This window comes from Bufo gargarizans, chromosome 2, assembly GCF_014858855.1.
Source record: "Bufo gargarizans isolate SCDJY-AF-19 chromosome 2, ASM1485885v1, whole genome shotgun sequence".
Classification (NCBI taxonomy): Eukaryota; Metazoa; Chordata; class Amphibia; order Anura; family Bufonidae; genus Bufo; species Bufo gargarizans.
The window spans coordinates 397296640-397323644 of record NC_058081.1 but is presented as its reverse complement, the minus strand read 5'-3'; the positions used below and the strand labels follow the sequence as shown (position 1 = coordinate 397323644).

At 47.4% G+C, this 27005-nt stretch overlaps 1 protein-coding gene across 6 annotated transcripts in view; it reads left to right on the top strand.

Moving 5' to 3' along the window:
• Positions 1-6732: 6732 nt before the first annotated feature.
• The window catches only part of AFF4 (AF4/FMR2 family member 4), a 116747-nt gene continuing 96474 nt past the window's right edge, over positions 6733-27005 (top strand). For 3 of the 6 annotated variants that reach the window (XM_044280838.1, XM_044280836.1, XM_044280834.1), the window contains exon 1: positions 6733-6862. The gene's annotated coding sequence lies outside the window, so the exon portion shown is untranslated. Of the gene's footprint in view, positions 7014-27005 lie in introns of all 6 variants that reach the window. The other 3 variants (XM_044280837.1, XM_044280835.1, XM_044280832.1) reach the window with 1 other exon arrangement.

The following is a 27005-nucleotide window of genomic DNA, read 5'->3' as shown; positions in this document are numbered from 1 at the left end:
CCTTGTCCAGCACTCCCAATCCTCCTTATATTCCCCTCTCACACTTCTCTGGTTGCCAGATATAGAGCTTCCTGCCTGGACATCTATGCTGACCCACTGGAGCTGTGTTGCTGCGTTCTCTGAGTGTTGCCTTAGAACGCTACCCTCCGGATCCCTGTTGGACCTTTGTGGACAATTGTTGCCGTCCACCTGGGTGTTTGTGTTTGTCTGTCCTCTCCCTGGTGTTTCCCTCTTAGTGCAGTGGTGAGGACTAGCGATCCCACCGGCCCGTTCACTATCTAGGGCTCATTTCAGGGAAAGCCAGGGTTTAGGCACGTGATCGCCGCACGGGTGAGGAACCCGTCTAGGGACGTCAGGGCAGGCAGGTGCCAGCTGCAAGGTGAGTTAGGGGTCACCACCTTTCCCTCTCCCTTGGGCAGGGCTTTCCCTGTTTTCCTCCCCGTGTGTGTTGCCGGTCATTACAGTAATACTACACAACCATAACCAGAATGAATCAAGACATGACAGGCAAATGTAAGCTGTAATAACACTGCCAACCAGTAGATGGCATGCTGGGACACCTAAGGCAGCAGAGCGCGGCTCTGAACACATAGAAGCCGGCTCTGTCGCCCCCGGAGACGTGACGGTAACAACGCACGGCGTGTCGGTGCTGATCCCTCTCCCCCTGCCCAGGAATGAAGCCGCAAGGCCCCGATCTTACCGCTGGAAGATGTGAATGCTGGGATGTAGGCGTCGATGCCGATGAGAGGCAAAGACCTTATACTCAAGTGCATACAGGCACCCGGAAGTGATGCAGAAACATGCCGCCGGTAAGGTGAGGAGGAGGCTGCGGCTTATAAGCACACAAATGCGGCAAATAGCCATTTGCCTATAACAATACCCTCTAAAACCATACGTTTATTACAGGCAGACCTCCTATAGTTTATATGGGGCAACAAACCCCCTAGAGTGGATCGGCGAGCTTTGTACCCAAACTTAAAAGATGGGGGTTTAGATTTCCCAGATCTGACTTGATATTATAGGGCAAGCCTCACTGAACAGACTAAAGAGTAGTGGTCACCTTCCTCAAGGCAGAGGTGGATAGAGTTGGAGTCCACTTATATGATAAAGGGGTCTCTCCCAGGTTCCTTGCTGCTCACTCCTTGGTTGCCCCTAGACCCCCACCCCTCCTCTTAACTATGCGAGCTGCAGTATGGACCTTGTGCCACTGTATAGAAAAGGGGAAGCTTTTCTCTCCTATTAGATCCAAGATCCTGTTGGTGGCACTTACCGATGGAATCCCAGGCCTTTCACTAGATAAATGGGAGAGGGCTGGTATATTGTGCTTGGAACAGTTATATGAGGGCTATAGCATTAAATCATTTGAAAACTTGCACCAAACATATGGTATTCCTAATTCCTGCTTTTATCAATATCTTCAAATTAGACATATACTGGGAAAATAGGGGACATCTCCGGGGCAGCTGTCTAGGGGTACCCCTTTTAGTAGTTACCATATTTTTCGCCCTATAAGACTCGCTTTTTACACCCCAAAAGTGGGGGGAAAATAGCAGTGCGTCTTATGGGGCGAATGCTGCTGATTTTGCCGAGTTTTCAATGATACAGCCGCCGCGATGCCGCGTGGCGGGTGTATCAGCTGTGAGGGAGGAGGGGCTGGGGGCCGGCATCTGCTTTTAAAATGACAGCGGGGCCCGTGCAGTGACTGTATTCTACTACACGGGCCCCGCTCACTGTATAATCGTATCTCTAATAGTTGATTCTTATGTATATAATCGCATAATCAGCGCTGTGTATTAATTACAACTACAAGCGCCCGCCGCTCCGGTAGGTAGCAGAGAGGAGGGAGGACGGGCGCTGGCAGCGTGAGTCACTACGTTACGCGCCTGCTCTGCCCACTTTATGAATGAAGCAGGCGGTGTGGGCGCATGACGTATGACTCATGCTGCCTGCGCCTGTCCTCCCGGCCTGCCTCCTCCCTCCTCTCTGCTACCCAGCGCTTGTAGTTGTAAGTACCGTAATACACAGCGCTGATTATGGGATTATATACATAACAATTAACTATTAGAGATACGATTATACAGTGAGCAGGGCCCGTGTAGTAGAATGCAGTCACTGCGCGGGCCCCGCTGTCATTATAAAAGCAGATGCGACCCCCACCCCATGTATTGAGGGTTATTCACTACAGGGACACTTATGGAGGCGATCTGTGGATGACACATAGCATAAGATGCAATATATGTGTCATACACAGATCCCCATAACAGTGCCATCCAGAGAGCCCAATAAGAGCCACCCACAGTTCCTCAAGTGTCACCCACAGATCCACCCTAAATGTCACCCACAGATCCCCCCCTAAGTGTCACCCACAGATCCCCCCTAAGTGTCACCCACAGATCCCCCCCTCAAGTGTCACCCACAGATCCCCCCCCCAAGTGTCACCCACAGATCCCCCCCCAAGTGTCACCCACAGATCCCCCCCAAGTGTCACCCACAGATCCCCCCCCCAAGTGTCACCCACAGATCCCCCCTAAGTGTCACCCACAGATCCCCCCATAACAGTGCGTCACCCACAGATCCCCCATAACAGTGCGTCACCCATAGATCCCCTATAACTGTGCCAGCCACAAACCACAATTAGTTCAAAACCCACCAAAAGCACACCTTTTGGTTCAATTTTTTTTTTCTTATTTTCCTCCTCAAAAACCTAGGTGCGTCTTATGGGCCGGTGCGTCTTATAGGGCGAAAAATACGGTATTTCAATAACCGAAGGAGTCAAGGGAAGGGTCTCTCGATTGCATACCAGGCCTTAGGCCCTACTTCAGAAACCAAATTGAGATTTATGAAGAAGTGGGAGAAGGAATTGGGATGTTCCTGGACAGTTGAAGAATGGAAGGATGGAAGGAATGTATCAATCACATTGAACAAAACAGGAAAATACAGCTCAGATGGTATCTAACTCCAGCCCGTATAGCCCATATGGATCCTAACTATGGCCCAGGCTTCTTGAGGGCTTGTGGGGATAGGGGAACTTTATTGCACATGTGGTGGTCATGCCCTATTATTCTCCTGTTCTGGGAAATGGTCTTTGATCTTCTTTCTTCAGTGGCGAGTTTCCCAATTCCTCTCAACCCTTCACTAGCGGTTTTATCCTTCGGAATAGGTGATATGCCTTATAGTAAAAGACCGGTCAAAATGGGAGTTTTATCAGCAGCTAGGAACAGGGGCGTACATAGAAATCACTGGGCCCCATAGCAAGCATCTGAATTGGGCCCCTTAACCCCGCCCACTACCCACCCCTAGCCCATCCCACCTCCTGTCCTGGCTCCTCCCATGCCACACCCCATTAAAGAATCCCTAATGCCCCCCAAAATGCCCGGGGGGGGGGGGAAGGAGTAGGAGAGCACACTGTCCACTATGAGCCCCCCAAAATGCTCAGGACAGTGTGCTTTCATTCTACTCCTCTCCCCCCCTGGGCATTTTGGGGGGCATCAGGGTTTGGGGGGCTCATAGAGGACTCAGGAGGGGGGGGGGTGGAGGCTCATAGAGGACAGTGTGCTTTCCTCCTACTCCCCCCCCCCCCCCTTGACATTTTGGAGTAATGGGGGCATTAGGGGTTGGGAGGCTCATAGAGGACTGGGGGGGGGGGAGTCTCAGAACAGTGTGTTTTCCTCCTACTCCCCCCCCCTGGGCATTTTGGGGTAATGGGGGCATTTTGGGGGGCTCATAGAGGATTCAGGGGGGGGGCTCATACAGGACAGAATAGGAGGAAAGCAGATTGTCCTCTATGAGCCCCCCAAACCCTTAATGCCCCCCAAAATGCTCAGGACAGTGTGCTTTCCTTCTACTCCTCTTCCCCTAGCCCTGGGCAGTTTGGGGGGCATTAGGGGTTGGGGGGCTCATAGAGGACTCAGGGGGGGGGGGAGCTAATACAGGACAGAGTAGGAGGAAAGCAGACTGTCCTCTATGAGCCCCCTCCCTATGAGTTCTCTTGCTACCTGGCAGTGGCAGGCAATGCTGCCTTAATCTATCCCTTCCCGTTCCCATACAGAACAACAAACGGCACACCAACCAATCAATAGAAGGTGACCACCGTCCGGGACTCCGTGTCCGGTCAGGAGTGGGCGGGCAGGCAGGCAGGCAGACCTTCAGGCTGGGGCTGAGCTCGGTGCAGGGTCAGGTCAGAGAATGAATGGGTTTAAGCGGCGCCCGCTCCTGCTGCCTGCAAACACTGGCCAATCAGCAGCTGCCTCTTTGTGCTGCTGACTTGTGCTGATTGGCCAGTGTGAAAAGAGAACACGCCTGCAGCCTGGCCGGGAGAATCAACTTCATGCAATGAGGCAAGTTAATACAAGACAGGAGGGGGGCGGGGCCACCGATCAAAGTCAAAGACAAGTGCAGCGGGCCCGCTGCGCCTGCGCCACAGTGTGTGTAGTGTACTACTAGTACTGGCTAAAATAAACAGAGGGGGCGGGGCCTTCCCTGCGCTCCGGGCCCCCCTGCGCTGCGGGCCCCATAGCAACGGCGTGGTCTGCCTATATTGGCGGTACGCCACTGGCTAGGAAGCTTATTGCTACCTCGTGGAAATTGCCCATCACTCCAAAGCTATCAGACTTGATCCCTTTAGTGAATCAATACATGCAACATGAATGTATCTATGCAGAATCCTATGTAGAGCATCTGCAAACACTTAAGAGGTGGGAAATATGGAGTTCTTCCACATATGCATCTAAAATTCCACTGATGGCTTTGTAGCGAACGACAATGCTTATTAATAGCAATGGGGAGGAGCGGTGAATGCACGGCTGAATAAAGACACGACTCACATATCCATATGCATTTAGGTTACAATAATACTCATATATTCACAGAAATTAATATGTAGTGGTTGGTGAAAAGTGGATATGTAAGCTATGTGGACTAAGGGTCCAGTCACACGTCCGTAGTGTATTGCTACGGACAAGAATAAAATTGCGGACAAAAATAAAACATCTTCTATTTTTTTCAGGTGCCGCGGACCAGAAGATCGGGGTCATGCTCCGGAAATGCGGATGCAGACAGCACACTGTGTGCTGTCCGCATGTCTTCCGGCCCCATAGAGAATGAATGGGTCTGGATTTGTTCCGCAACGATGCGGAACGGATCCGGACCCATTCTAAGGACGTGTGAATGGACCCTAAATCAGAGGTATTAGGTGGTAAAATTACAGGGTACATCAAGGATGAAATTAATACTCCATGGATGTGTGGTAGATTCTAAAACACTCCTGCATGCACAGGCCAGGTTTTTCAGGGCAGGTTTCGCAGTGGTAAATGGTGTCTTTCCATATCCCCCTTTCGGAACACACCCTGCATCTTTTTTGGGCCCTTCCCTTCCTTGCTGTCTGGGGGACTTGACTTGACTTGGAAAATGTTGCCATTATAAAGTACAACTTGTTCTGCAAAAAAAAAAAAAAAGTTATGGCTCTGGGTAGACAGGGAGTAAAAAACGAAAACACAAAAACAGAAAGTGTCAGGTCATTATGTACCGGGCCGTGGGGAGGGTGTTGTCTTACTTTGGTATGGTGTCTTTATGGGAAGATAGGACAAATGGTTTCTTTCTCTGCAAGTACCACAATGTAAAGTATGCTATACTGCACAAATATATTGTGGAACAATTACCGCTTTATTACTTTGCGAAGTTACGTGTGACTTTGTGTAAGTACTTTGGGAAATTAATTGTTACTGTAAAAAAACCTCGGTACCGAACTCTGATTTGGTTCCCAGTGGTACCTTGGAATGAAACCCGAGTTTGGTACCAAGGTTTTTTACAGTAATAATTAATTACCGAAGTTATTACACGAAGTCTCACGCGACTTTGTGAAGTAATAACTTTGGAGCCAATACATTCTGATACTGTACTGAGCTCCTGCTCCGTACAGTATTACAACAAAGTTTTTTGCGAATTGACTTTGGATGTACCATCTGAAGTTGATTCGCTCACCCCTAGTCATCAGTATCAGATTGGTGGGAGTCCAAATCCCAACCCTGGTGATTAATGAAGTCATGCCTGAGGGTCCTATTTCACCACTACGCTCCACTAAAGCTTACCTGTAGCCTGTGAAGTTCCACTCCCAGCTTAGTAGTGGAGCCCAGGCACTTCTGCTACTGCTGGGAAAGGACCCATCCCCCACTGGGCCCCATGCAGCTAAACTGGCCACACAGGTATCATGTCCGCCCCTGGTTTCATTGTTTATGTGGTATTTTAAGCCCACTGCTTGTGTTCAGCAGGGGGTCTGCTGATCTCTGGGGCCCCAAGCATTTGCCTGGTTAGAATGGTCGTAAAGTCCACCCCAACTCACAGCCCTAGCCTAAAAATAACAAAAAAGGCTACATATGATTTTACAACGTGCAATATACCTTTCTACCAGTAGATGGAGTAAACGCCATGCATCAGTTATTCCAAAAAATGTTTTAACCAATTACTTGATTATCACGTTTATTACCTTCACATACATATTTCTGACACCTTATACTACAGATAGAGAAAATGAAGACTAAAAAAAAGAAGTCCGAGACTCCACGGTGCCACCAATAAAATGGCTGCCTTCTTAATAGCGACACAGCTGGAGCAGGCTACGTTCGGTCACCAGGCCGAGTCACGGCGCATGCGATAGGTGACGCAGTCTACGTCTCTCGCGCCAACACAGAGCGAGACAGCCACGCCCCAACTAGCCCGAAGCTCCGCCTGTGGGGCGTCACGTGACTGCCTAGGAGACCCTCCCAACGGTCAGTGAGAGACACCGAGACCGGGAGGCGCAGAGACACCGGAGAGGGACCGAGCGCTAGCTGGTGCGCACAAAAGAGACGCCGGATACTACACACAGGTCAGACAGCCATGGGCCTGGCCGCAGGAGGGGCACCCGGGGCTCAGAGGAGACGTTAGGCTAATCCCCCGTACACGGTGGGGGAGGAGGGAGACAAGTCTCTGCTGTGGCAGCGCCCGGGCCAGAGGCCTCACAAGAGGTGGAGCTGGAGGTAAGAAGAACGGCAGTGCCTTCCCCTCCCCCAGCCCGGGTATTGTCATGTGTCTGGGGTCACTTGCCCATCCTCCATGTCTGCCTCTGACCCCATCACCTCGCTACAGGGGGTCTCGCCTGAGCAGATAGGAGCGCTGACCTCACATGACAGCCCATTATGGGTGAGGACTGGCTGGCACTGCTGCAGAACCTCTTGATGAGTGACAGCTAGGCTTTACTTTCCTGTGTAGGGGGCTGTGATCGTGAAGGCTGCCCACCTTGCATGGACTGGTTATCTGGGAGGCGAGGAAGGCTATTTGGTGTGAATTGGGTTTGGCAGTCTGGCACGTGAAGTGTTAATGGGTGTTTGATGAGCCCTCTGGATTGCCCCATCAGCATCTGTAATGTGTCCACCTCCCCCAGACTCTATTTATAACCTGAAGTGTGTGTCACCCTTGGTGGGGGAGGTAGAGGAGCCTCTTGCTTTTGACCATGGCCTGGGCTGTCCCCTGAATGATTGGGCAGGAGGTGTCTAGGGGTGACATCCTGCACCTTGTCTCCTACTTGGTTTAATTAACCCCTGGTAGTCCACTGATTTTGACAGGGCGTTATATAAAGTGTGTACATAAGAAGGGGCACTGCAACCCCCGCCCCTTGGTTTCTCATCAAGCCCCAACGGTTCTTTTGTGATGCCAGAGTGGTCAGTCGTAGCCCCCGGCTGAGGGGGGATGAGGCACCCAGTGCCAGCGCTGCCTTCCGCTTCTTCGGATCCATCTTTTTCTGCCTTTGTGTGCTCCCGGAACAACATAGCAGCATATCCCTGTCCTCTGTGATGAGCAGGCCTGTGACGGGCTGAATCTCCAGTAATTGACGTCAGGGCTTTGTTCCTCCACTTCAGTCCAGTGAGCATGTCTGTGGCATCACTGGTGGGGGGACGCTGTACTGGAGGCACTGGATTTCCTCATCCGCTTATCTTATTAATATCTTATTGTTGCTCAGTAATCCTTTCGCCCTTTCCCGTGTTCTTTTGACAGCAGTGATTTTCGGATGCTCAGAGGCACAGTAGTACGTTCTTTCCTCACGTGTAACATGCGCTCGTCTTTTACGGGTTCTGTGTTTTTCTGCCATTGGTTGGGACAGAATCTATTTGGATGTACGGTTTTATAATGTATATAGTGGGGTTCTGTGGAAAAGAGCTTCTGTGACATCCAGGGAATAGGTGATCAGTGCATGATCACTTGGAAGGGGGGGGGGGGGGGTCCACCAATAGGCCCCCCCAACAGACTGAATTTAGCCGTGGCTTTTTTTTTTTTTTTTTGAGTAAACATGTTTGGAGTAGTAACAGACATTAGTAAATGTGCACAAAATACTTTGTCTTCATGTTGTGGTGACAAAAAGATGATCTTGTTGGGGCATCCACGTGCCTATGGCCCATGCACATGCTAGGATCAAATGGCTGCCATTCTCTACAGTGCCAACTCTGCTTCATTCAGGAGAGATGTGAGAGGGTTCCCCTCATGGGAAGCCAACACCCAGACCCCCCTGGACACTATTTTGTGACATTTTGGGGTAGAGCTTTCTCAATTGGAAGTTGGGAGAATGCAGGACCGCAGAGCTGCTCTGCACAGCAGGTGCCAGGGGGGAGGTGGGGGTCCTGACATTTAGGCCTCTGTTGATTAGGGTGTGATGGCATGTCCTAGCAGTGGGGGTGAAAACCATTGTGATCTTCTTCTTAGGCCGATCTATGACTAGTAGCTATGAGCGGCATTGACAGATTGCACTGCGGTCAGTCAGGGTAAACATTAGCTTCATCATTGATCTTGCTCAATTATTGGTACCATTGCCCAGAAGCTACCAAATTGGGGCAATAAATAATCAGTAGCCTATAAGTCCTGTTCACACAGTGCAGCTTTATCTGCAGCTTAATCTTGTAAGATCCCAGAACACTTTTTCTCCCTTGTTGTGTTACTGGGCGTCTAGAAAATTCAGTTTATGTGAATTATGCTTTTATTTAGGCTACTTTTACACTTGCATTTACATTTTCTGATATTGAGATCCGGCCTAGGGTCTCAATACCTGAGGAAAAACGCTTTCGTTTTATCCTTTATTCATTGTCAATGGGGACAAAACAGAATTGAAGGCTCCAAAATGCATTCCGCTCCGTTTGGTTGCGTTCTCATACCGGAGAGCAAACCGCAGCATGCTGCAGTTTTTTCTGTCCTGGGATTCTCCGACCATAGAAAAGGGATCTGTCCTACGTTGACTTTCAATGGAGTTCATGACGGATCCGTCTTGGCTATGATAAAGATAATTCAACCGGATCTGTTCATAATGGATGCAGATGGTTGTGTTATCAGCAATGGAAGCGATTTTTGCCGGATCCAGGAAAAACACTAGTGTGAAAGTAGCCTTAGATTTTCAGCGAGATGCCATTTACCGCGTTTCCAGCCTCCATGTTACTATATGCTGCTGTATATATGTGACAGTTACGTAGTCCATCAGCATGTCACGATTACTTCCATGCTCCTCTGTAATGGGAGGTGCACAATGTGTATGAATAAGGTAAAATTGGTTTCTAACATGTATGGCTTTTGTGTGGTGTCCGTGGTTTTCATGAACCCATAGATTATAATATAGGTTAATGTTTGGGTATGTGACCTATGTTTGGAAAGTGACTAACGCCTTTCATTAGCTGATGACACAGGATCAGTATGTGGCTGCTACATTGTATCAAGTGTGCCCGGGCAGTCAGGAGTGGGGCAGCACCTGTAACACACTGAGGCATCCCCGCGCTAAGGCCTCCTTAATACGTCAGTGTATCATGGACATGTGCTGTCCATGGTCTACACAGATGGCACTGAGGGACATTTACCAAGACTGGCATATCCATACTCCAGTCCTCATCTTCCTGCACCGGCTCAGTGCATCTCTGCCCTGCCATGCGCCAGCTACTGAAGTCTATGCCATCTACAGGTGGTAGTAAGCTTTGGCCACTTACAGTAAATGCAGCAAGTGGTGTGTGGCCCCTCCCTCTCTTGCTAAGCCCTTCCCTCTTGCAAAACCCCTCCCCATTCTCAGCACTTCAAAAAAGAGCCAAGAAGCTTAGAAAGTCGTGAGTCACGGCACACATATGACGTGAACCATCACTTGCGACTTATTTAGGTCACAGTAGTGTCATAAATGCCCCTGAATCACTTTACTGCGTGTTGCCCTATTTTTGCCTGTGATTATGGATCCCTCATATTATAGTCTATGGGTTCATGAATACCATCAATGCCATCCGTGGTTTTCATCAGATATGGCATTTTTCATGAACTATGGATGACACGTGGGGAAAAAAACTAACAGACATCCTATTTGTTTGACGGAGAGAGGGGCATCCCTAGTGATCACGGGGTGCTATGGCTGCCAGGGGTCTAACAAAGCTTTCCATGTCTTCCTGTCACGGGGTAATGTGAATAACGGGTACACCAGTTAAACAGACAGCATAGGATAACGGTCTAGGCTTAGAAGCTAGTGACGGAGAGATGGTTACCTCCTAGCAATCCCTGAGTCTCTCCCTGACAGTATGTGCAAGCCCTGATGGTGGACGAACACATACACTCGTACCTAGACCCTACTAATACTGTAGCAAACCCTAACAGGTAATGAGACTGCCGGTACCTTCCACAGTGAAGGGGCCAGCATCTCCCCGAGACCTAGACTGACACAAACAACACAGAGCAAAAGCGGAACTTGGCTTGGGAAGAGTGAGGACCAAGGGGTCCACAAACAACCAGCAGGAACTCCAGAAGGAAATATCAACCACATGGTGAGAAGTCAGAGGCAGACTGAAATAGAGCCTCTAATCAGCAAACGAGCCGATCCAGCCCACAAAAACCAACTGAAAGGAAACACCTAGAACCTGTCAGATAGACTTGCTGCACGTGAGTCTATCTGATCTCCTCAGATATCTCCCAAGGCCGGCAGTGACGCATCCATTCGCTGGGATAATACAGGGAGTGCAGAATTATTAGGCAAGTTGTATTTTTGAGGATTAATTTTATTATTGAACAACCATGTTCTCAATGAACCCAAAAAACTCATTAATATCAAAGCTGAATATTTTTGGAAGTAGTTGGCTGAATATTTTTGGAAGTAGTTGGCTACTTTCACACTTGCGCTTGATCGGATCCGTTCTGAACGGATCCGATCATATTCATGCAGACGGAGGCTCCGTTCAGTACGGATCCGTCTGCATTAATAACTTAGAAAAATTTCGCAAGTGCGCAAGTAGCCTGAGCGGATCCGTTCAGACTTTCAATGTAAAGTCAATGGGGGACGGATCCGCTTGAAGATTGAGCCATATAGTGACATCTTCAAGCGGATCCGTTCCCATTGACTTACATTGTAAGTCTGAACGGATCCGCACGGCCAGGCGGACACCCGAACGCTGCAAGCAGCGTTCAGCTGTCCGCCTGTCCGTGCGGAGGCGAGCGGAACGGAGGCTGAACGCCGCCAGACTGATGCAGTCTGAGCGGATCCGCTCCATTCAGACTGCATCAGGGCTGGACGGAGGCGTTCGGGTCCGCTCGTGAGCTCCTTCAAATGGAGCTCACGAACGGACCCATGAACGCTAGTGTGAAAGTAGCCTTAGTTTGTTTTTAGTTTTAGCTATTTTAGGGGGATATCTGTGTGTGCAGGTGACTATTACTGTGCATAATTATTAGGCAACTTAACAAAAAACAAATATATACCCATTTCAATTATTTATTTTTACCAGTGAAACCAATATAATATCTCAACATTCACAAATATACATTTCTGACAAACAAAAACAAATCAGTGACCAATATAGCCACCTTTCTTTGCAAGGACACTCAAAAGCCTGCCATCCATGGATTCTGTCAGTGTTTTGATCTGTTCACCATCAACATTGCGTGCAGCAGCAACCACAGCCTCCCAGACACTGTTCAGAGAGGTGTACTGTTTTCCCTCCTTGTAAATCTCACATTTGATGATGGACCACAGGTTCTCAATGGGGTTCAGATCAGGTGAACAAGGAGGCCATGTCATTAGATTTTCTTCTTTTATACCCTTTCTTGCCAGCCACGTTGTGGAGTACTTGGACGCGTGTGATGGAGCATTGTCCTGCATGAAAATCATGTTTTTCTTGAAGGATGCAGACTTCTTCCTGTACCACTGCTTGAAGAAGGTGTCTTCCAGAAACTGGCAGTAGGACTGGGAGTTGAGCTTGACTCCATCCTCAACCCGAAAAGGCCCCACAAGCTCATCTTTGATGATACCAGCCCAAACCAGTACTCCACCTCCACCTTGCTGGCGTCTGAGTCGGACTGGAGCTCTCTGCCCTTTACCAATCCAGCCACGGGCCCATCCATCTGGCCCATCAAGACTCACTCTCATTTCATCAGTCCATAAAACCTTAGAAAAATCAGTCTTGAGATATTTCTTGGCCCAGTCTTGATGTTTCAGCTTGTGTGTCTTGTTCAGTGGTGGTCGTCTTTCAGCCTTTCTTACCTTGGCCATGTCTCTGAGTATTGCACACCTTGTGCTTTTGGGCACTCCAGTGATGTTGCAGCTCTGAAATATGGCCAAACTGGTGGCAAGTGGCATCTTGGCAGCTGCACGCTTGACTTTTCTCAGTTCATGGGCAGTTATTTTGCGCCTTGGTTTTTCCACACGCTTCTTGCGACCCTGTTGACTATTTTGAATGAAACGCTTGATTGTTCGATGATCACGCTTCAGAAGCTTTGCAATTTTAAGAGTGCTGCATCCCTCTGCAAGATATCTCACTATTTTTGCCTTTTCTGAGCCTGTCAAGTCCTTCTTTTGACCCATTTTGCCAAAGGAAAGGAAGTTGCCTAATAATTATGCACACCTGATATAGGGTGTTGATGTCATTAGACCACACTCCTTCTCATTACAGAGATGCACATCACCTAATATGCTTAATTGGTAGTAGGCTTTCGAGCCTATACAGCTTGGAGTAAGACAACATGCATAAAGAGGATGATGTGGTCAAAATACTCATTTGCCTAATAATTCTGCACGTAGTGTATGTTGCCTGTCAGTGTAAAGCCTCATTCACACATCAGTGTTCCACACATGTGTGCTGTACATAGTTCTCTACGGACAGCATGCGTTCCCATTCATTTTAATGTGCGTATTCACACATCAGTGTTTTAGCACAGTGTGCGGGTCCGTGTTTTAGCACGGATGCATGCTCTATTTTGTGCATATTCATGGATCTATGGTGCCCATTATAGTCTATTGGTCCGTGAAAACCACAGACTCCTTCTACAGCTACACAGCGGCACTGGTGGTGGACAGGTTCACAGGGGCATCGCAATGTAGTGGGAATCTCTTAAAAATCTTGGAGTTGCAGCACAAGTCATGTGTGCCACGACTATCACCCCTGAATTGCAGAGTTGGATTCTGTGTACTAAGGGTACGGCTACACAGTGACACTGGTTGCTGCCACAGTCTCGTAGGCATCGTAATGTAGCAGATCCTGTAGAAATGAATGGGGTCGCACGTGTGCCATGGCTGTGACCCCTGAATTGCAAAAATCCAACTCTGCTGGATTTACTATGATTCACTATGAGGTTGCTGTCATGGCACACATGCAACTTCATTTATTTCTTAGGCATCACCTCTACACTGCAATGCCCCTGTGATCCTGGCCCGACAAGTGTAGCCATACCTGAAGTGTGCCCATTTGTTTATCTAAGCCTCTGAGGTTCATTAGAGATTGCCCTCTAGAACTACTGCAACTTGACCTGCAGGCATGTCTATTCTAATCTGACTGGTGTGCCGCAGTAATGTGTGTGGGAGTGAAGGACTGCTTTCTTCGGTCCTCTGCTATAATCAGGGCAGGAGCAGATACTGGCTGTCTTTTTCAGGATGCTCACTAATAGGGTCCATTCACACGTCCGCATCCGTTCCGCAATTTGGCAGAACAGGTGCGGACCCTTTCATTTTCAATGAGGCTGGAATGTGCTGTCCGCATTTGCGAATCTGCACTTCCATTCCGCAAAAAAAACTATGTCCTATTCTAAAATGCATTATCTATGAAAGTGCAGGCTATGTGCGGTCCGCAAAATTCGGAATGCACATTGCCGGTGTCTGTGTTTTGCAAAACACATACGGACGTTTGAATAGACCCTTATGGGGCACCAGTCATCCACTACCAAAATACAAAAATGGGTGTGTAGTGTTACCCCTTCGTGAGATTTCCCTACCTCCTGACTTCCTGTCGCACTGCTAATGACAAGAGGAGGCGTTCCTGAGTTTTGACGATCTGCGCATGCGCAAACCGACAGTTTATGGAAAATCTCAGCGGAGTTTAGCTTCACACCGGGACACAGCGCATGCGCCGGCCGGAGTTAGCCGCGCTTGCGCATTGGGTCGTAATATTTCCCTACTGAGGCTCGCATGCGCAGTGTCCCGTTGTAAGGCTGAACTCCGTTGAGATTTTCCATAAACTGTCGGTTTGCGCATGAGCAGATCGTCAAAACTCAGGAACGCCTCCTCACGTCATTAGCAGTGCGACAGGAAATCTCACGAGGTAGGGTAGTATAACGCTACAGGTGCACTATACTTGTGTTTTGGGCTCCTACTTCAGGCGATATACCATAGCGTGTGCAGTGCTATACTTAGAGCAGGTCTTAGGCTGCTTTGACACAGTCAGTGTTTCGTCAGTGATTTCCATCATTAAGCCGAAACCAGAAGCAGAGCCTGTACAGACATAAGGTGTAAAGGAAAGGTCTGCACCTGTTCTGTGTTTAGACCTGGTTTTGGTTTAAAAACACTGACAGTGTCAATACTGCTTTAGTGCTGCAGTGAATTTGACCAGTGACCATAAGTCTTATTACATGAGCAGGCGATGTGGTTACCAATACAGAAAGTCAGACCACTTCAGAGAAGGAGGCCATCGGAAAAAACGGCGGAGAGGATTTGAGTGGAAATGCACAATAGTGTGCTGCATGAAGGCGTTAGTAACTATAACGCCAGTTTTGGGATCCTTCTTTGCCATGAAGTGCTGTTTTTCACCCAGTATTGTGGGGACTCATACCAAGCAGTTGTGAACGTGTTGGACTACTTCTCCAGTGATGCAGGCACCTTCAAAGGTGCTAAAACGTCTCCCCAATTATTTATGTCTGACATCGGCACAAAGAACTTCTTGGAAATGTCCTGTTCTGCCCTGGTTGGTTTTATTAAAAGGTAGTTCCAGTTGTGCGTCTCCTGCCAGTGCTAGCAAGAGATGCAGAAGTTGCCTCCAGTGTTGTATAGTTGTCTACTAGTACTGTCCATGTAGCGGATCTGCCCCCATGGGTTTGTGTGCTGCAACTCGGCAGAATTTACAGTACCATTAAAGAAATCCCCTCCACATGCTGTGAAAATATCCAGAGTAAATTGACCTGTCAGTTTATGCTGCGGCTATCCACCGTGCACAGAGTGAAATAACAGAATTTTAGCTTTGGAAATTCCACTACATGTGGCCTTCCCCTTAAAGGGCATGTATTAGAGCAGATTTTTGGCTCCATGGACTCGCTCCAAGGTTTCCTGCTATTTGAGAGATTCTGGACAGTTCACCCGATTGCAACTACAAGTATCTGATTTCTTCTGAGGTGTATTGGAGAAAGCAGAGGATCCTTGTGGCAGTCGGTCAGGGTTGGTCTGGATGAAAGCTGCTCTGTGATTAGCTCCTTTAGGTTTCAGTATAGAATGATTGATTGTATCTAGTGTCACGTTATACTGCAGGTAGGAATCCACCCCGGTAGTGTGATTAACCAGGTAAAAATGTGGCTCTTCCAGTGCTGGGAAATTTCCATGGCTGGGTAGTATAGGCAGTCTTTTCCTGCAGATGTTGGGTGTACGTCATATACCTGGTGATTTATTGCCTAACTGTTCGCATTACCGTACTTGTATGTAATGTAAGCTTCCAGCATGGATACTTCAGGAGGCACAAGCATTCAGATGATATTTTTCTTCTGCTGTTGTTCTTCATCAGTTTTGGGTGATCTGTTCTCTGGCCAATGTGTTATTCCCACTTGTTCAGTTTGAGATCTGGGCTGTCAATGTGACAGAGACCCAAAATCTGAGTATTTGGTTATGTAAGGAGCTCTACTAAAATAAGCGGCTTATATTATAGTAGGAAGGAGCAAGGGTCAGTCGTTGACGGAATGTATGTGTCACCGAGGTTCCTGGCCTCCGTGGACTAAGAGCCAGTTTTCATGTGTCAGCAGCAGTTGCTATTTGACACCTTGCTATTTAGTATAGCTGTAATGACTGATCCGGGACAGCTCTTACTGGGAGTAGCCAAAGTGCTGGGTGGGTGACTACTCCCCACGTTCCAGGCCGGGTTTTGAGAGGCCTATAAAAAGCAGCAGTGGTGGTGGTGATGATCTCTTCTGACATTGGAGCTCTGGCAATCTCTGTGGGATCTGAGCCTTGTGCCAGGCTGGAGGCTTGAATCCGGGAGGACTGCTCTGTCCTGTGTTATGCCGACCGGGTGTGGATTAACACCCAGGATAAAAGGTGACTGTTTTTGCTGTATGAACTGTCTACGTGTGAACGAACACCAAAACTGCAAATGGACTGTCGTACTGTTTTTGTTGCTATAAGTGTGAATAAAACACTGAAGTTTTTGAGTTACAAGCTGGTCTTTGCCTCTATACTGCGTCTGCTTGTCCTGTCTACCAGAGCGGAAAAAATAAATATATTTTTATATTAAACAGTCATCTGCCATACATGTGTGAGAGTTGTTTATGCAACTGCTGTCCAACCATCTACCAAACATATTTGCCCATAACATTTTTAGTCCAAATTGATTGTTAGGCCTCTTTCAGACGGGCGTTGCGGAAAAATGTGCGGGTGCGTTGCGGGAACGCGCATGATTTTTCCGTGCGAGTGCAAAACATTGTAATGCGTTTTGCACTCGCGTGAGAAATATCGCGCATGTTTCGTAACCAAACCCGAACTTCTTCACAGAAGTTCAGGCTTGGGATCGGTGTTCCAATTACACCCAAGCCTTCCTATTGAAATGAATGGGACGGCTTGGGTGTAAGTACACCTGCTCACCACTGCAGATGCAACGGCTAGAAGGTAAACAGTGAAGAGGAGGCAGCGCTGACACCGTGCGAGTCTCCTCTTCAAACAGCTGATCGGAGGGGGTGTTGGACCCCCACCGATCTGATATTGATGACCTATCCTGGGGATAGGTCATCAATAAATATAACTTGGACAACCCCTCTCTCATTTATTCATATACAGGAGGCGGGAGCTGGCTGCAGAATCACATAGCCGGCTCCTGACCTCTATGAGCAGTAGCTGCGATCCGCGGCACCTGAGGGGTTAACTACCGCAGATCGCAGCTACAGCTCAAAGAGGTCAGGAGCCGGCTATGTCATTCTGCAGCTCCCGCCTCCTGTTGTATATGAATAAATGAGAGATTAAGCTTCATTGGTGGCACAGTGGCCATAGCTCCTCCCCTCCTCTTGTCCCCTGTCCTTTCATTGGCGGCAGTGGCAGCAGCAGCAGCACAGGGGGAGGAGACACTGCTTCCTTCTCCCCTGTGCTGCTAAGGGGAACACGGAGAGCGCTGTCAGCAGCGCGATCTGTGTTCCCCATACGCTATCGCAATATCGGCAAAATAAATACCGATAGCGTTCAAAATCCTGAATATTGGCCGACAAGATCGGTAAATCCGATAATCGGTCGATCCCTAGTTTTGAGCAAAGCGACTTAGGGTCTAGGATCTGAAGCTCGCTTCGCTCATCCATAGTAGCATCCCCAAGACGTCGCTGAACAATTTCCATAGACTCGATTTATATATCTGCTTTAGGGCTCACACACACAAACATATTTTTGGTCCTCATCTGATCCGCCTTTTTTGCGCGTAGGATGTGGATCCATTCATTTCAATAGGGCCGCAAAAGATGCCGACAGGACATGCCTGCAAAAACAATAGAACATGTCCTATCCTTATCCATTTTACGGACAAGAATAGGACAGTTCTATAGTGGGCAGGAGTTTACGTTCCACAAAATGTGGAATGCACACAGACGGTATCAGTGCTTTCCGGATCTGCAAAAACCTCAATGGCCTTGTGCATGAGCCCTTAAGGGCTCTTTCACATGAGCAGATGGCGTGTGGCTAATCTGCTGCGTGAAACAGAGCCAAGCCCCGTTCCAGACAGCAGAGACACGGAGCAGTAACATGACTGATAATGCTCCGTGCCCCTCTGTGATCTCTTTACTACGAAATCACATTGACAACTTTATCTCACTGTGATTTCGTAGTAAAGAGGTCACAGAGAGGCACGGAGCATTATCAGTCATGTTACTGCTCCGTGTCTCTGATGTTCAAAGCGGGGCTTGGCTGTCATTCACGCAGCGGATGACATGCACGGCATCCGCTCATGTGAAACAGCCCTTAGGGTAATTTCAGATGAATGTGTCTGTGTGGGAACGTGGGTTCCTGTTATGGACCCTGCTCCTTACGCAGGACCTCACAGGATTATAAGGTTTTATAATGCTGTGTTTTTTTTGTTTCCCCCCCCCCCCCCCTCTGCTCATGTGGATGGGATTACTGGTTAGTGATTGCTCTTTTTCTGGGTCTATTCTTTTTCTCTGCTTTTTCTTTAGTTGATTAAATAAAGAATAAAAAAAACTTCACACATGTAAAGTACCTTTCATGCCAGTGAATGATAAAAGTGCTACACGATTGTTCTGTAAAAAGCTTGAAGCTGGATTAACAGTCCACCAACGCGTCATAGACCTTCTTAGTAACTGCTTTCCACTGTGGCTAATTGATGACTGTCCTTAATGGGGCCACCATCTATTAAACAGGTTGTGCGGGATCCTTAAAGGTGTCCTACAGAGCATAATGGCTCATTCCAAGATCACATGGGTCTGATATCACGACCAGTTGGGATTCTGTGATGTCAAAGGAAATCTAATCTTCAGAGGGCACGTAACCACTCTCCAGATCTCCGGTGTGAGACAAAGTAGTGTAAGTGCATTAGGACGTTGCAGGGCCTGGGAAAATGTATACCTGGATAACCCTTGAAGTCAGAATTCACTAAGGGGTACATCCACACAGGATGTGGATAAAGTTACACGCAGAGTTGTCATGGATTTGCCAAAGTATTCACCCTATGCATTGCAAATTTAAAATCTGCACCACAGGTCATTTACCACAGTTGATTAATTTTTTTCAGTGGCACATGGATGAGATCTGCTGTTATGCTGATGAGCTGCCAGATTTCCATCCACTGTTCTGCACCATATCCACCTCGTGTGAACATACCCTAGTAGGGAACTTGTCTTGTTTAGAAGATTACTTTTTAGGGTGGGTTCATCCTGGATGAGTGGCTATTTATTTTTTATTTTATTTTTTAAAGCTGCTTTCACACTCGCAAAACTCAATGGAGGACAGATCCATTTTCTATTGTCAGTGAAAACTGATCCATCCCCATTGACTTACGGATCTGTTTGGCTCAGTTTCGTCAGACGGACCCCAAAACCCTGCAAGCAACGTTTTGGTGTCCGCCTCCAAAGCGGAATGGTGACTGAAGGGAGGCAAACTGATGCAGTCTGAACGGATCCTTTTCCATTCAGAATGCATTAGAATGCAACCTGATCCGTCATGGGCTCTCACAAGCGGTCCAGAACAGATCTCGCAAATGGAAAGCCAAAACGCCAGTGTGAAAGTAACCTTAGAAATCTCATCCATACACTGCAGAAAAATTCACAGCGTAAGTTGACCTGTGGCACGGATTTGAATCTGCAGCATTTTATGCTGTGGATTAGGGGGGAGCAAACTTGTGTTTCAGGTTCGGGTTATCGGAGAATTCAGTTATAGATTTCGCATTATTGGATAGTTGTTTGAGCGTTGGGTGTTGTTCATTACAGCCTGGTGCTCCTCTGTCCTCATGATGATCCTATCACTGCTTCACATGACTAGACAAACAGTGGATTCACATTCCACGTGTCCACATTCCATCCACAGCTTCACTGAGTCTGGGACAGACGTTTCTATATTTCTGTTCCAGTTGTTAAGAGGGGAAAGGTCTTCCATTAAAACGAATGTCATCAGAAAATCGCCACTTTATATGACATTTTTGGTGAGTTGTGCTTGGTATCACAGCTCAGCCCCATTCACTTGAATGGGTCTGAGCTACGCCTAGACCCAGGGTTCAGCATCCTCCAGCACTCCAGCTGTTTTGAAATTACAACTCTCAACATGCTCCATTCGCTTCTATAGGAGTTATGACAAAAGCCATGCAAGTTTTACCACAACTAGTGCCAGTCCCAGAGTTTGCTGATCCTTGGCCTAGGCCAGGCATGCTCAACCTGTGGCCCCCCAGCTGTTATAAAACTACAACTCCCACAATGCCCTGCTGTAGGCTGATAGCTGCAGGCTGTTCGGGCATGTTGGGAGTTGTAGTTTTGCAACAGCTGGAGGGTCGGAGGTTGTGCATGCCTGGCCTAGGCCATATGACCAATGATTGTGTCATAACATGGCCTAGAGAAAGGTGAGAGAAGGCTGCGGTGCTGTTTCGAGCACCACTGCCTTCTCAAATTAGTTTTGGATACTGATGACCTATCCAGAGGATAAATCATCAGTATTAACCCCTTAGTGACCACACACATTTAAAAAAAAAAAAAAATCAAATTTTCCCCGCAGGCAGAATTACCATGACAACTGATCGGTGGAGGTCCGACAACCAGGACCCCCGCCGATCAGCTGCTTTGAGAAGGCAGCGGCGCTTAGGATAGGTCATCAGTATCTGACCGGTGGAGGGCCGACACCTGAGATCCGCCCCTCCCCCGAGAAGCTGTTTCCTCATGATTGGTCATCAATATCAGATTGGCAGAAGTCTGACTCCTGGCACTCCAGACGATCAGCTGTTTGAAGAGACCGCAGCGATCGATCGTATGTTTACCTGCTCAGCATCGCAAGTGCAGCGCTGAGCAAGTGTAATTACAACTAAGCCGTCCCCTAACTTACTACTCTGTTCTGCGTTCCTAGTTGTCTTCCAGTCCCTGGTGATGTATGCTGCTGCAACCATTGACTGGCCTCAGTGGTGATGATTAGCTATGATGTCATTAACAGCAGCGCCACACATGACCTCATCCCTCAGGATGTTTACAGGACTGAGACTGGATAACTGCAGAAGAGGGCCAGGGAGCTGGAACAGAGAGATGGGGGGGGGGCAAATTAAAAAAAAAATATATATAGCTTCAGATTTAAAAAAAAAAAACGCAAAAAGCTGGAAAACCTTAAAGTATCACTAAACACAGAAAATACCCCAAAACTTTTGCCCTTCATCTCTTACTTTCCCTCTCTCCTATACTGTCTCGTATTGGGGAGAAGTGGTTGTCAGATGGTATAGCTCAGTGATGGCGAACCTTTTAGAGACCGAGGGCCCAAACCCCAACCCCAAAACCCCCTTATTCATCACAAAGTGCCAACGCGGCAAGTTAACCTGAATCCTACAGTCCAATATAGTATATCTTTCATGTACTTTATCATGTAGTAGCTTTAATAGCCTGTCTACATTCAGTGCGCTGAATGGTGCGTCCTGCGCTGATGAATGGCAGGAAAGGTCTAAGGCATATTGGTACACTCAGACTTTTTCCAGGGTGTGGGTTCCCACAGAGAGGGCTCCGAGTGCCGCCTCTGGCACCCGTGCCATAGGTTCGCCACCACTGGTATAGCTCATGGTTGTACAAGCCTTGGCTGACAGCTGTCTATGCCTTAGGCTACTTTCACACTTGCGTTGCTGGATTCCGGCAGGCAGTTCCGTTGCCGGAACTGCCTGACAGATCCGGTAATCTGTATGCAAATTGACAGCATTTGTAGACGTCTCACAAATGCATTGCAATACTGGATCTGTCTCGCCGGTTATCATCCGGGAAAAACTGATCCGGTATTTATCTTTTTCACATCTTTAATTGTCTGCGCATCCGGCATTAATGCATTTCAATGGAAAATAATGCAAGTGTTTTGTGCGGCATTTTGGACGGAGAAAATACAGCGGCAAAACCGTACAGTGACTGAACTGAAGACATCCTGATGCATACTGAATGGATTTCTCTCCATTCAGAATGCATTCGGATAAAACTGATCAGTTTTTTTTATTTTTCCGGTATTGAGCCCCTGGGACAGAACTCAATACCGGAAAAGGAAAAACACTAGTGTGAAAGTACCCTTAAGAAGGTGGAGACTGAACTGTGCTTCGTTCTGCCTTAGGTATAAGCAGTATGTGAGTCATGTTATTCCTTTCACATACAGCCTCATATCCGTGGTTTCTCACCTGTGGTTAGCAGCTTGCCTTACGGCTAGGACTGACCCTTTTTTATTTTGTGCTCACAGTTGTATTAAGAAGCGTAGTGTGCTATGCATTTCAGTACTGTTGAGCTAAAGGTGTACCAGCCCAGCGTATGCCAGAAGAGCTGTAGGCATATGTCTGGGTAATGGATCATAGAGGCATGTATCGGGAGATGTTTCTAGTGTATGCTCTGGTTTACTAGCCTTAAAGTCCTTTTACACAGGACGATTATCAGAGGCGAACATTCCTATGAACGCTCCATCCCAATAATTGGCCTGTGAAGAGGTGCCCAATGATCAGGTGAAAGCTTGGTTTATTTAGGCACCTAAATCATTATCTCAGCAGTTTGTGCTGTTAAACTGCGACCTGCTGACCAGAAACATATGGAGTCATTTATCAAACTGGTTTCAAGTAGAACTGGCTTGGTTGCCCATAGCTGATTCCACTTTCATTTTACAAAGGAGCTGTGAACAATTAAAGGAGGAATCTGATTGGTTGCTATGGGCAACTAAGCCAGTTCTACTTTACACCAGTTTGGTAAATGTCCCGAATAGATTCTCTATGGGAATGAGCCCAGCATACAGTGAGGTGATTGCTGCATGGAAATACAGCCCTCGCCACCTCTGACTGCCTGCTCAGTTGGCCCCTGTGAATGGGCCCTTAGATGTTTTGCGGTGTTATCCTGCTCTTGTAAATGAGATGTGCATATACATATATAAGATGGTTGTACAGTTCTGAATGCTGTGTAGCAGTAGCACCCTGTTTACTTGTGGCATTGTGCTCGGGTTCTTCCTGGGAACAGGATCTACACCGCCTGATAGTCTCATATTTTACTTGTGACTTGCACAGCAACATAAGTTATTAATGTCAAGAAAAGACGCATCTGGTTCAATGTCAAACTCAGAGTCGTGTCACTACTGGTGTTGCAAAACTACAACTCCCAGATGTCCAGGCATGATGGGAGTTGTAGTTTTGCAACAGCTGGAGGGCCATGAGTTTGACATCCATGACAATTTTTTATTTAATTTTTTTTCCCCCTCCCTCTCCCCCCTTCTCCCCTGTCAGACGCTTCTGTCGGCAGCTTATCTTTCCAAGAATAAACAGACTGGGCAGTTGAAATCCAACATGCTTGATCCTTACCTCTGACAGCAGTTTGTCTCCCCCCCCCCCCCCCCCTTTTTTCCACCATACAGTAGATGGTTGTCCAGTCCTGGTTTGGCTTACTTTTATCTAAGACCTGGGTCACACTTCAGTTATTTCGATCAATTATTGTGAGGCAAAACCAGGTGAGATTCAAAGCCTAGAACAGGTGCAGATCTTTCCATTATACCTCATCTTTGTGTAGGCTTCACTACTGGTTTTGGCTCACAATAACTGATGGAAATAACTGACCAAAAGCATGGTTAGTATTATTGTTGTTATTGCAGTTCATTTTTAATGGTTTTGAACTGTGCATCTCTACCAAAAATCTGGCATTTTTGTTTTCAGTTTAGTCTTATTTTAAATTATTTCTTGAAGAGGTTTATGGCTGCCTTGGCCAAAAAATGGAAGTAGACTATAGTAGGCAGTTGGATTCCTTCATGAACCAGTAGACCTGGTAATAAGAGTTTCATATGCATCGTAAAACATCCAGATAGTTGTAAGCGCATTGGCTCTTGTCCACTCTTTGTTTATGGAGGGTTTTATGTTTTTACTATAGCAAGTATATTCACTATAAACACTGTAATCTTTCATCTCTGGAAGGTGTCTCATTTTGAAGGAGAGAAAGGTCACTGGTTTTATTCTGTTTTGAGTACATTTAGGCGAAAGTTTCACTGCAGAGTCACGTCAACCCCTTGGTGTTGCCGCCAATTTTTAGTCTTCATGGCAGTTTTTTTTTTTTTTTCCCCTCAATCGCAGAATCCATCAAAAACATCCAACATTGGTAAAATGATGGATCCTTTAACAGAACCTGGATAGATCCCATTATACTCAGCGGGGGCGCCGTTGGGTTTAGTTATGGACCAGTCTCGGCACTTGCTTAAAATTTTTATTGTTTTGCTCATATAACTGATTATATAGCGGCTGTGCTTGGTATTACGCTTTGCGTCATTGAAGTGAATGGAACTGGCTGTGATACCAAGCACAGCCGGTATACAATGTACAGCGCTGTGTCGGACCCCAACGATCAGATACTGATCACCTATCCTGAGGACGGGTCATCAGCACTAAAATCTCGGAAAATCCCTTTAACTGAGTTATCCGAGACAAGAAATTGCACCGCATATGCCCGTGCCCCGCACACTAAATATACTTACCTGGCTCCTTGCGCCGCTCCTAGTCCCCACGCCACCGCTGCTTATCCGTGCAAATGAAAACATCTGGTGTGGGGGAGAGGTAGTAGCCAATAGCAGACAGGGACGAGCCTTCCTAGTGCGAGTGACTAAGGAGGCTCGCCCCTGCCTGCCATGACACGACCCCCCCCCCCCGATTGGTTTCATCCACATATGCGGAGAAGCATTTTGTTTTTCGTCTTGGGCCATTATTTGATGATACATTCCCTTTAATGAAAATTTGTTTATGTAAGACCATAGAAATTTTTATTTTATTTTTATAAACTTTTCCACTGTGTAAGGCTACTTTCACACTAGGCGTTTTAGTTTTCCGGAATTGAGATCCATCTTAGGGGCTCAATACTGGAAAAAACGCCTCCGTTTTGTCCCCGTTCATTGTTAAAGGGAACAAAACTGAACTAAACAGAACTGAATGCTCCAAAATGCATTCCTTTCCATTTAGTAGCGTTTTCCTACTGGAGAGCAAACTGCAACATGTTGTAGTTTGCTTTCTGTCCTGAGATGCGGAGCAAGACGGATCCGGCATGGCCCCCAATGCAAGTCAATAGGGACGGATCAGTTTTTACTGACACAATCTGGCACAATAGAAAACAGATCCGTCCTCCATTGACTTTCAGTGGAGTTCATGATGGTCTTGGCTGTGTTACAGATAATACAACCAGATCTGTTCATAACGGATGCAGATGGTTGTGTTATCAGTAACCGAAGCGTTTTTGCTGAACCCTGCCGGATCCAGTAAAAACGCTAGTGTGAAAGTGGCCTAAGGGTATGAATTGTGCTGGTCCTACTGCCGAGACCCTCGCCGTTTATGAGAACAGGCACTTTGTAGCCAACAGGCCCTTTACAAATTTAATCTCTATGGGACCGGCTGGGAATAGCTAAGTGCTGTACTCTACTGTCTCTGGCAGTCCCATGGAAATGAAGTTGCGGTGTGCAGGCCGGACTTGTTGCTTTGTTCATTTTGTGGGTCCTTGCAAGGGATCGGGCCACCGATTTTTGTTATTGGTGGGAGTCCTGTGTATAAGGGGTAAGTTGAAATCACTGGAATACCTGTTGTTTAATGACCAGGCAGTACATGAACAGCAGTTTAGATTGCATGTAAGGTTTACTTTCCCCTGCAGTGGTTGTATAGCTAGTCTTGTCTGAACTGGGATCAGCCAGTATCCCTCCCGAACTGCTTTTTTGGGTGATTTGTGAGGAGTCATGTTTAAGGGCAGCACATTATAAAAGCCAATGGACAGTACTTGGATGACACAAAAGTATTGATTTTTGCTTTGATTAATAGACCACCCTCTTCACCGGTGACTGACTACCATCATATATTTGTAGACACGGAGGAAATCGGTCAGTGGTGGGAGATTCACTCTAATAACAAAACACAGGTCGTGTCCTGACTATGGTGGGGTGAACACCTGCCGTGACATATTTAGCACAGAGTTCCTCACTTACCAGACGGTCCCATCTGTGCCCCGATGGTCCAGACAAGAAAGGGCTCTATGGCTGGCCCATCAGCTTTGGCAGCAGAAATCAGTTCTTTGCCCCGGAGGTGCAGGCGTTAACGGGCTGCAACCCTCACGCGGCAGCCTTCTCTCCCAGGGAGCATACAATGACCGCCGCAGCACTGCCACAGGATCTGCAACCTTACCCGCTGCTCGCACTCGCCGGCCATAGTGCGGAACAGGGAACGAAACCAGAGGCAAGCGTTTTGAGCGGAGGGATCCTTCTGAATTGGCTGACTTTTTGGCTGCTCTAGGCCTGCCTGAGATTGCTCTCCCAGACTGGCACGCAATTCCACCTCTACCATTGCGCGTCTCAGTTTGGAAGGCAAAAAAGACTGGATCAAGAATGGTGACCAACTCCCAAAGACCTCCGACTTGATCATCGTAAGACTGGAATTCTGCCATGTGTCCTGCACTATACATGGACATTAATCTGTCGGTGACTCTTTGCCAGTTATTTCTTTAGAAAAAGTCCTAGAGTCCCTTTGATGGCACAAGGACCTATTCTGGGCCTGCTCTTTAGTTTTAAAGATTCTGTTTCTTGTTGGGTATAAACAAATAGTTTAGATGTCTTACTTTGCAATCTAGAAAGAACAGGTATTAGACTAGGTTCGTTCGATTTAGTCTTGTGAAGGTGTCATCACCCGCTATTGGAAGACTGACCCGGTATAGGATAAAGTTTTGAGTTACTTTCCTCTTTCCCGAGGTCATATTAACGCCGCATGCACACAACAGATGTTTTTTCTTGGTCTCCGTTCCGTGTTTTTTTTTTTTTTTTTTTTTTTTATGTGGATAGGATGGGGACCCATTTCAATGCTTGTAGTTCATCTGTTTGTGTC